Source organism: Lactuca sativa, chromosome 9, assembly GCF_002870075.4.
Source record: "Lactuca sativa cultivar Salinas chromosome 9, Lsat_Salinas_v11, whole genome shotgun sequence".
Classification (NCBI taxonomy): Eukaryota; Viridiplantae; Streptophyta; class Magnoliopsida; order Asterales; family Asteraceae; genus Lactuca; species Lactuca sativa.
In genome coordinates this window covers 16813750-16825965 of record NC_056631.2, presented here as the reverse complement: position 1 = coordinate 16825965, position 12216 = coordinate 16813750, and positions in this window count along the sequence as shown.

Below are 12216 nucleotides of genomic sequence, written 5' to 3'. Positions count from 1 at the left end.
TTGTCTCAAACCATGACATCAAAAGTAATGAAAATCAGAGTACAATCCTAAAAAATCAATGCGGAAACCATGTGTGTGTGTGTGATGCGCTGCTACACCGCCGACTCCTTCCCCTTCGATGAAGAGGTACTTGAAACCAAAACCAAAACTATAAGCACAAAGCTTAGTGAATTCCCCCATCATACCACATACCATACATTATCGTCGGTATCTTTCAACCGGTAACCTTCATCGGTATCTTTCAACCGGTAACCATCATCGGTATCTTTCAACCGGTAATCAACATCGATATCTTTCAACCGGTAACCATCATCGGTATCTTTCAACCGGTAATCAACATCGGTATCTTTTAACCGATATCCATCATCGGTATCTTTCAACCGGTAGCTGAGGACTATTTCACCCCCTACCACTAGCATACATTCAACAGATATAAACATACAGTCCGACATATCCGAGTGTTGACCTACCCCCGGGTCCTAAGGACCACTGATAGGGAAACTAATCCCTACTGTACACATAACAGATAATCTAGATAAATCTCACAACCAAAACATAACAAGACCAAGATAATTATCACAAAGACCATTATCTTCTAAATACCCCCTTTTTGGTGGGCCGACATTGTGACATTAGACCCACCCCTACTGGAAGGTAACTCACCTCAATGTCGTGCGGTGTTTGAATTCTCCTCGGTGCACAAGTCGACTCCCTTTGACTCCGCGATCCCTACACGACAACCTTCAAGTCAACACACAACACGTGCAATCCCTAAACAAGGTCAGTCCAAGTCCAGACAAAGTCAACTTCAAGTTGACCCGACTCGCCGAGTTGGGCCTTCAACTCGCCGAGTCCCTCACCCTTTACTCGTCCTCATCTATGACCCCACTCGTCGAGTTGGGCCGTCAACTTGACGAGTTCTTCTCTCATATGAATATCACATGAAAACTCATCCGACTTGCCGAGTTGATGAACAACTCGTCGAGTTCATCTTCATCCTTAAGAAGATTGCCTTGGACTCGCCGAGTCTGTTCTAGCACTCGCCGAGTCCCATGAACTCCAGGTCTAAAATCACGTCCAATGCATTGGGTAACTCTTTCTGTCCGGTTACAAACCTTCTAACACTCAACTGGGTTCCTTTGACTCTCAACAGATATACGGCTCAAAGCCTCGGACTCATCGAGTCCAACAACGGACTTGCCGAGTTGGTCACGTCCACACTCTAAATCTTTGATTTCTGATGTACAACCTTTGATCAAAAAGATAGATCCAAGCTTCTATAATCGATATAGCTATAAAAATTGCAAAATTTCGGCTTCCCTTGGTCTCTACTTGCTACCTCAAGATTTTCTCCTTCCTTCTTAAGACCACAAGCACCAAAATCCACCAATAAGGCTTAGATTGCTTCAATGACGGCTAGGGTTTCAATGAGAGGTGTTTTGAGAGCATAAGGGATGTTTTGGACGACATAACATTGTTTAAATAGGGTACACACCCTTGGATTAGGGTTTTTGTCCAGACAGCGTCTACTTGTCGTGTTCGGGACCCGACTCGTTGAGTAGACGGCTTAAACCCCGCATCCCATCTCACTTCTACTCGGTGAGTTGGTCCTTTAACTCACCGAGTCCAAGGCAAAAATGCAAAATACATAGATAAAAATAAAAAGAAAAGCATACCAAGAACCAGGTGCTACAAATTTCCCCCACTTATTTTAGACTTCGTCCTCGAAGTCTGCTGCTCGATCCTGAAACAACTCTGGGTAGTGCTCCATCATCTCGTCCACCGGCTCCCAAGTCCATTCCGAGCCCTTCGGTTCTGCCATTGCACCTTCACGAGTTCCACTCTCTTGTTCCTCAGATCCTTCGACTTCCGGTCGAGGATCACCACAGGTCGCTAAATGTAGTTCAGGCTGCCGTCGACCTGAATGTCCTCCAAGGGCACCACTACCGAGTCGTCCGCCAGACACTTTTGCAGCTAGGAAACGTGGAAAGTGTTGTGGATCTGACTGAGTTTGACTGGCAGATCCAGCCTATACGCCACCTTGCCCACCCGGGCTATAACCCTAAACGGTCCAATGTACCTGGGTCCCAACTTGACCCGTTTCCTAAATCGGATAACGCCCTTCCATGGCGACACCTTCAGGAGAACCATATCCCCGACCTGGAATTCCAGATTTGATCGGCGCTTATCGGCATAACTCTTCTTCCGACTCTGAGCAGTCTGAAGCCTGCCCCAGACCTGATGAATCCTCTATGTCATCCTGAGCACTACTTCGGTGCTCCTCATTACCCTCTGGTCAACCTCACCCCAACATATCGGGGTCCTGCACTTCCTCCCGTACAACATCTCGAAGGGAGGACGATCGATACTCGCATGATAACTATTGCTATAAGAGAACTCCGCCAAAGGGAGGTAGGTATCCCAACTACCTCCGAAGTCTAACACGCATGCTCACAGCATATCCTCCAGAGTCTGGATGGTCAGCTCGCTCTGACCATCTGTCTGAGGGTGAAAGGAGGTGCTAAAATACAGACGAGTACCCAGCTCATCGTGAAACTTCTTCCAAAACCTGGAAGTGAACCGCACATCTCTGTCTAAAATCACCGACACTGGCACCCCGTGCCGTGCCACCACCTCCCTGATATAGATGTCGACCAGCTTCTCGGCCGAGATGCTCTCCTGAATCGGAATAAAATGAGCGCTCTTGGTCAATTGATCGACGACGACCCAAATCGAATCCACCCCTCGCGCGGTCCTAGGAAGCTTTGTGATAAAATCCATCGTAATATCCTCCCATTTCCACAGCGGAATGTCCAACGACTGCATCTTTCCGTGTGGCCTCTGGTGCTCGGCCTTGACCTTCCTGCAGGTCAAGCACCGCTCCACGTACCATGCTACATCCCGTTTCATGCAGGGTCACCAATAGTCCATGCGAAGATCCCTATACATCTTCGTTGCCCCGGGATGAATGGAGAATCGAGATTTGTGCGCCTCCTCCATCAGAACCTGGCGCACACCACCGTGGTACGGCACCCACACCCTACGGTGCAGTGTCAATAACCCTCGGCTGTCATAGTCGAAGGAGGAAACCTGCCCCACAATCCGCTCGCTCTTCCGATGTTCCTCCTTCATGGCCTCCTGCTGGGCCTCCCGAATCCGCTCCAAAAACGGAGTCACCACTGTCATCCTCAGACAGATATCCCTGATCGGCGCTACCTTGCGGCTAAACGCGTCGGCCACCACATTGGCCTTTCCCAGATGGTAAAGGATCTTGCAATCATAATCCTTTACTACATCAAGCCACCGACGCGGCCTCATATTCAAATTTGGCTGGTCCATGAGATACCTCAGGCTCTTGTGGTCCGTGTAAACCGTACAACGAACCCCATATAGGTAATGATGCCAAATCTTGAGGGCGAACACAACAGCCCCCAACTCCAAATCATGCGTCGGGTAATTTGCCTCTTGAGGCTTCAGCTGCCTCGAAGCGTAAGCAATGACATGCCTTCTCTGCATCAATACTGCACCCAAACCCGAGATGGACGCATCACAGTACACGACGAAATCCTCCATGACCTCTGGCAGGGCTAAGATTGGCGCCTCGCACAATCTCTGCCTCAATGTCTCGAATGCAGCCTGCTGCTCAGGCCCCAAACAAAAGACCACGGCCTTCCTCGTTAGCCTGGTCAGGGGTACGACTATCTTGGAGAAATCCTGGATGAATCTCCGATAGTAGCCGGCTAATCCTAGGAAACTTCGAATCTCAGATGGAGATCTCGGAACCTCCCATCTCATCACAGCCTCCACTTTGTCCAGATCTATCGAAATCCCATTTTGGTTGACAAGGTGCCCAAGAGACTGCACCTCGCGCAACCAGAACTCGCACTTGGAGAACTTAGCATACAAGTTCTACCTCCTCAATGTCTCCAGAACCTCTCGCAGATAGTCCTCATGCTCCTTCTGCGTCCTGGAATAGACCAAGATGTCATCGATGAAAACTATCACGGACCGATCCAACATCGGTCTGCACACGCGGTTCATGAGATCCATGAATGTGGTAGGAGCATTGGTGAGCCCGAAAGGCATCACCACGAACTCATAGCGACCATAGTGCATACATAACGCCGTCTTCTGTACATCCTCCTCTTTGAACCTCATCTGATGATATCCTTAGTGCAGATCAATCTTAGAGAATCAAGATGCTCCCTATAACTGGTCAAAGAGGTCATCAATCCTCGGGAGTGGGTAACGGTTCTTCACCGTTACCTTATTCAATTCACGATAATCTATAAACATCCGATGCGACCCGTCCTTCTTCTTCAAAAACAAAATCGGGGCTCCCCAGGGTGAACTGTTCGGTCTAATGAATCCCTTGTCCAACAGCTCCTGCAGCTGTGTAGACAACTCCTGCATCTCAGGAGGAGCCAACCGATACGGTGCCTTGGCTATTGGAGCCACACCAGGGACCAGGTCGATTATGAAATCCACCTGCCTCTCTGGAGGTACCCCGGGCAACTCCTCGGGGAATACGTCCACAAACTCCCGTACTACAGGCACATCACCCACCGTCGCCCTACCCGCCTCCCGGGTATCCATAACATAGGCGACATAACCTGCGTAACCCTACTGAAGGTAGCGCCTAGCCCTCACTACTGAACATAAAGTTGGTCCTCGTTGTGGCCTTTCGCCCTGAACCACCAGCTCTCCCCCACTAGGGGTCCTAATCTGCACTGACTGCTGCGCGCAGTCGATCACTGCCCCATTGGGGCTCAGCCAGTCCATACCAATAATGACCTTGTTCCCCCGCAAAGGTATGGGAACCAAGTCCACCAGATAGCGTTCCTCGAACAGCCTCAAAACACAATCCTTGTAGACTTCCAACGCTCGTACCGACCAATCATCCGCAATCTCGACCTCTAGAGGGCAATCCAACATGCCTGAAGCCTCCAGAAACTTCTTGCTAAGCGCAAGAGAGACAAATGATCGAGTGACACCCGAATCAAACAACACCTGAACTGGGATAATGTTCACATGGAACTATCCTAAGCGAGGCACATAATATATAAAAATCACAGAGACATAACATAAAAGCATAAAATAAGAAATCATACCCGTTACCACATCGGGTGCAGCGCATGCCTCCTCGGCGGTCAGCTGAAATGCTCGGCTCCGAACCACTAGAGCCTCCACCTTGGCCTTCCGGCCATCCACAACCCGTGCTGTTGCTGAAGTCGGCGCCACCGTCGGTGCCGCTACTGCTGCTGCTGTTAATCTAGGGCAATTGGCCTTTTTATGGCCCTTCTGATTGCAATGAAAGCAAATCAGGTCAGATATCTGAATCGTAGGAGTAGGGGTAGTACAATCTTTGCCAAAATGTCCAACCTTGCCGCACTTATAGCAGCCTAAACCCGGCCCAGTGTGACAAGCTCCCTCGTGTGACCGACCGCATTTCCCACAACGGTCCTGCCCTGACTAGCCTTTCGGCCTACCATCGGATCCCTTGGGCTTCTTCCCCGAAGCCCCCATCGTCAGCCCCTCCGCTGCCTTCCTCTTCCGGATGTGCTCCAGATCAATCTCCCTTTCCCTAGCCCTGGCAATCATGGAATCCAAGGTAGGGCAAGCTGAGAAACTGACATGCTCTCGGATGTCAGCTCGTAGCATGTTATGGTAGCGGGTCCTCTTCATGTCCTCATCACCCCCATACTGGGGCACCAGCAATGCCCTCTCCCAGAGCTTAGCGGTGATCTCCGCCACAGTCTCCGTAGTCTGTTTCATATCCAAGACCTCCCTAGCCAGCTGCTAAATCTCCATAGCTGGCGCAAACTCCACCCTGAATCTGGTCACAAAGTTTAACCATGTCATAGCCTCAACAGCCGAGGCTCCCACCAATCTCTGGCCTTATCTCTCAAACACATTGCAGCGAAACGGACCTTCGACCCTTTTGGGCAGAAGCTCGTCAGCTGCGCAGACTCGATGTCTATAATCTATCTCTTAGCAGCAATGGGGTCCTTCACCCCATGGAAATCTGGCGCACCACTCCCTCTGAAGTCTTTAAAGGAAAGTGTGCGTGGCCCCGACTGGCTGGTCGCCAAATCACTCCTGAACGCCCTGAGGCGATCCTCCATCAACTCAATGATCCTTTCCTTGATCGACCCGAAGATAACCGGGGTCGCATCAAGGATACCCTTCTTGATCTCGGACGCGATGAACTTGCGTAACCCATCATCCACATGCTCGGATCCTACGCCCGAGCCCGATCCTGATCCAGATCCTGAACCTCCTGCTCCATGTCGCGTGACCACCATTCTGAAAATAAACATACGATTGTCAGGGTCACATATACCTTTTAGAGGTCTTACACACTTTCCAAGTTTCCAGGTTCCATCTAGCCCCTCCTTGATTCGAGTACGGGTCCTCTGCTTTCAGTAGTACGGACCCATACTACCTTCCACATCTACCCGTACTTTCCTCAAGGATTGCTTCGAATTCGCCAAGTCCCTTTTACCGATACCCTTTCCACTGACCTCATCCTAGGCATCCCTAGGGCACTCTCCGACCTACTCTCCGCCATTAGCTGCACTAGGAGTCCCTACCACCTCCCCTTAACTAGCTTGCAGATACTGTTACATATCCGCTCCTTAGTTAGTTGGAGCTGCCCCAAACCCCCATAGCACAAAGCAAGCAGCATTCGTGCATTGAGTAACCAAACCAGACATAACCTACACATGCCATCCTACTGCTGACTAAACAGCCCTAGCATACAGCTCAAACAATAGGCATATAAGGCATCCTTCTTAGATCCTTAGCCCTAACTAGCATGCAGTTCTCAGAATCATATATCAGGCACGCACGACATCCTCCTATATCCTTAGTCCTATTCTAGCATGCAGTTTTCAGAATCATATATCAGGCATGCAAGGCATCCTCCTAGATCCTTAGCCCTATTCTAGCATGCAGTTTTCTGAATCAAAACCATATAACAAAACATAGCGAGTATGGGTATCTTGGGGAAAACTTACTTGAGCCTGGCCGGTCGCATGCATCACACACTTTTCCTTTCTTAAAATCCTTCCATTTAGATTTTAGAAGACCATTTTCCTTGTAAAAATCTTTTAGTCCCTCAGTTTGAGTCCAGACACCCCCGAGGGTGTGTCCGAATCCCTCAAACCAGGGCTATGATACCAACTTGTAACACCCCAAAATTCAAGCCCGAAAATTTCATTTTTGAATTAATATATTTAATAAACATTTTACCAAAACATTGTCGATAAAACAACACCTTACAAAATCATAATGTTTTGTCTCACACCATGACATCAAAAGTAATGAAAATCAGAGTACAATCCCAGAAAATCAATGCGGAAACCATGTGTGTGTGTGTGTGATGCGCTGCTACACCGCCAACTCCTTCCCCGTTGATGAAGAGGTACCTGAAACCAAAACCAAAACTGTAAGCACAAAGCTTAGTGAGTTCCCCCATCATACCACATACCATACATTATCATCGGTATCTTTCAACCGGTAGCCTTCATCGGTATCTTTCAACTGGTAACCTTCATCGATATCTTTCAAGAGGTAATCAACATCGGTATATTTCAACCGGTAACCATCATCAATATCTTTCAACCGGTAATCAACATCGGTATCTTTCAATCGATAGCTGAGGACTATTTCACCCCTACCACTAGCATACATTCAACAGATATAAACATACAGTCCGACATATCCGGGTGCTGAACTACCCTCGGGTCCTAAGGACCACTGATAGGGAAGCTAATCCCTACTGTACACATAACAGATCATCTAGATAAATCTCACAACCAACACATAACAAGACCAAGATAATTATCAAAAAGACCATTATCTTCTAAATACCCCCTTTTTGGAGGGCTGACATTGTGGCCTTAGACCCACCCCTACTGGAAGGTAACTCACCTCAATGTCGTGCAGTGTTTGAATTCTCCTCGGCGGACAAGTCGACTCCCTTCGAATCCTCGATCCCTACACGACAACGTTCAAGTCAACACATAGCACGTGCAATCCCTAAACAGGGTTAGTCCAAGTCCAGACAAAGTCAACTTCAAGTTGACCTGACTCGCCGAGTTGGGCCGTCAACTCGCCGAGTCCCTCACTCTTTAATCGTCCTCATCCATGACCCCACTCGTCGAGTTGGGCCATCAACTCGACGAGTTCTTCTCTCATATGAACATCACATGAAAACTCATCCGACTCGCCGAGTTGATGAACAACTCGTCGAGTTCACCTTCATCTAATGAACAAGTTCTGTCCTCGACTCGCCAAGTTGATGAACAACTCGTTGAGTTCATCTTCGTCCTTAAGAAGATTGCCTTGGACTCACCGAGTCTGTTCTAGCAATCGCCGAGTCCCATGAACTCCAGGTCTAAAATCACGTCCAATGCATTGTGTAACTCTTTCTGTCCGGTTACAAACCTTCTAACACTCAACTGGGTTCCTTTGACTCTCAACAGATATGGGGCTCAAAGCCTCGGACTCGTCGAGTCCAAGAACAAACTCGCCAAGTTGGTCACGTCCACACTCTAAATCTTTGATTTCTGATGTACAACCTTTGATCAAAAGATAGATCCAAGCTTCTATAATTGATCTAGCCGTAAAGTTACTAACTTTACGTGTTTGCATGGGACATTGAGCTCAAAAAGACATAAAACAAGCTCTTAAGATGTATGGGGCCTTTCATAGGTGCAAAAGCCACTCAAATCTCCCTAGTAACCCCTTAAATGATGTGATCCATAAGCTTTAACCCCAACCTTGTTTGCAAACATGGTTGGCCACCAAAAATGGCTTAGAAAAGCCCTAAATCTCCCCAAAGAGGGATCTAACAAATGAATGAGCAATGTTACAACTTTTTACCTTCAACGAGCTGTAGAAAGTGCACAATTTCGGGTTCCCTTGGTCTCTACTTGCTACCTCAAGCTTTTCTCCTTCCTTCTTAAGACCACAAGCAACAAAATCCACCAATAAGGCTTAGATTGCTTCAATGACGGCTATGATTTCAATGAGAGGTGTTTTGGGAGCATAAGGGGTGTTTTGGACGACATAACATTGTTTAAATAGGGTGTAAACCCTTGGATTAAGGTTTTTGTCTAGACAACGTCTACTTGCCGAGTCTGGGACCCGACTCGTCGAGTAGATGGCTTAAACCCCGCGTCCCATCTCACTTCTACTCGGCGAGTTGGTCCTTCAACTCGTTGAGTCCAAGGCAAAAATGCAAAATACATAGATAAAAATAAAAAGAAAAGCGTACCAAGAACCAGGTGCTACAAAATGTCTTTTGTTTTTACCGATATAAAGATTAAATACAAAAAACTGGCTAGAAGCTACGAAATTACAAATTGTTAAAGGGTTTTGAAGCAAAAAACCAAGACATATGACTTTTACAGTTCATATTAGTAAGTTGAAAAAAAAGATAACTCAACAATCGAATAAAAAACCAGCTCTCGTCTACATATACTATTATTAATAAATCACGTCGTTCTTGAATCGCTAAAGCACCCAATACATATATTGTTTTGCTCAAAAATTGATAAAGTAACTGTGTAACTAAATTAGTAAATGTGGTGTGATGATTTAAATAACAGATTGGTTTGTAAATTGTTTAAGATGTTTAGACGTGCTCAGGATCTTGGTCACACCCAATATCTTGGAAACAAAATACTAATGTTCAATAGGTTACTCGAAAATGTTGCTTTGACTAGAAGTAAAAGTGAGTGTATTTTTGAGAGTTGGGACAAAATAATGTTCAAAACTATAAATTTGCTGAATAAAATGATTTATCTTATCTCATGTATTTTTATGATTGAACTCTATAGTGCTTTAACTTCAGATTCTTGGAACCTTGACACATGATATGGTACTCGCATTTTTTTCTCTAATGCGGAGGGACTAAAGTGTAGTAGGAAGTTAAGACATGGTGAACTCGACTTAATCATGGGAAACAAAAACAAGGAGGTTGTTAATGCGATTGATGATTACGAGTTTATTTTGTATAGTTGGTTTTCAATTAGTTTTTAGATTGTTGTTATTCGGCTTACAGGACAATTAACGTTATTTCTTTTCATGCATTGTACCGATATGATTTTCAATTTGGATTTGATAATGGAAGTATTTTAGTTTTAAAATATGGTAATCTTTATTTTAAAGCTAATCCATGCAATGACTTTTATAAAACTATTATAGGTTTAAGAAAGAATGATAACTTATTCATCCAATGATAGTTTGGATAAATGATATCTATGACATTGTCTACTTGGTCATATAAGCGAGAAATGCATTACCAAACTTCAATCAGGCGTGATATTGGAATCATTTGACTTACGGAGGAGGGAGTCATTCCCTTCCAACCTACTCAACCCACTTTCACATAAATTTTTTTTCTTCATCTTCAACTTACAATACATGAAAATCCTATTTTTTTTCAATCCACTCAATTAAAAAAAATACAAAACAACTAAGGTACAAATCTTAAAACACATGGTATAAGAGAAAAGGAGAGAGAGAAAGCAAAGAGAGAGGATGAAAGCGGTTAGGGAAACTAATTAAACAACCCACCATTCCCAACCCACTGAAGAGGGAGTGATATCTTGGAGGTACCAACGGTAGCTTTATTGCTAATTAAGAATTGTACCTTAGTTTTTTTGTATTTTTTTAATTGAATGAGTTGAAAAAGATATAGTTTTCATGTGTTGTGGGTTGAGAAAGATGAAGAAAAAAATAGAGAAAAATTGATGTGGTAGTGGGTTGGGAGAATAACTCCCTCCTCGCTTAGAGTCACATGATGTATACGACTCTTGCTTACTTGACAAGATGATAAAACTCCATTCACATAAAATGTACACCGATGTATATAATTCTTGCTTACTTGACAAGATGACAAAACTCCATTCACAGGAAACCAGAAAACCATACGCAGTGACGAGTCTAGAAAAGACAATCACATGGTTCACCAACTAAGGTCGGTTAAAAAAAAGTTGGATTTAACCGAACCGGTTCAACCATAAAAATAACCTATTTAGTGTGTATTTATATATATATATATATATATATATATATATATATATATATATATATATATATATATATATATATATATATATATATATATATATATATATATATATATATATATATAAAATGACATTCTAAGTTAACTATCTAGGCATGCATAAAAACATAATACATGTGTAACTAATTATTACTCCAATCTAATACTCATTAATCATATATGTAAGTAATAGTTTTTCGTTTTTTTTAAGAAAACGTGATATGAAAATAGATTTAAAAGTAAAACAAAAAATAAAAAACAAATTAGCAAATGGATATAAAATCTCGATGAAATTAAGGATGGTATATCCTCCGATTCCCCCCAAAATAGTAAAATCTAATAAGGCAATAAACAATAGATAAATTCATTTTAATCGTAATAGAAATAATAAATATATAATAATTATCAAAAACAACCATATACATAAAAAAGTACTAAATGGACTCATAAAAAAGTACCAAAAGTCCATTCTTAAATATTGTGTTTTCCTTTTTCAAACACTCAAAAGAAACTTAATTTTGCTAATCTCGCTAATCTCATGGCTCTCTCTGTGTGATAACTGTGGCCGTTCCGTTACTCCAAAATCCTTTTTTCTTTCTTTTCCTTCCTTTGTTTTTATAAGTAGTTTCTTTAAAAAATTTAAGGTAGTTCCTAAATGTTTTGGTATATAATTTCTAGTGTTATTTATAAAATTAGGTGGGTCATGTGACCCACCTTAAACATATATTTGGTGTAAATGACAATTTTTTGAAAGTAAGCTTTTGATTTCTTTGTTAAATTTAATAACCTATTTTGAAACACCATTTATGCAATTAGATTCGTTTTATATCATTTATTTATCATATATGCGTTCAGACCGTAATACATATTCTCTTATTTCATTTTCGATACATGTTCTCTTTTATATATATATATATATATATATATATATATATATATATATATATATATATATATATATATATATATATATATATATATATATATATATATATATATATATTATACTTGGACAATGCTAAGGAATAGTGAACATTGTCCTTTTTTGTCGCAGCTGCCGTCGCTTTCTATCTGTCCTTCTTATTTTCGAATGAAATGTATTTTGGGTGCTATTTGACAATTTGTTGAGACTTTGC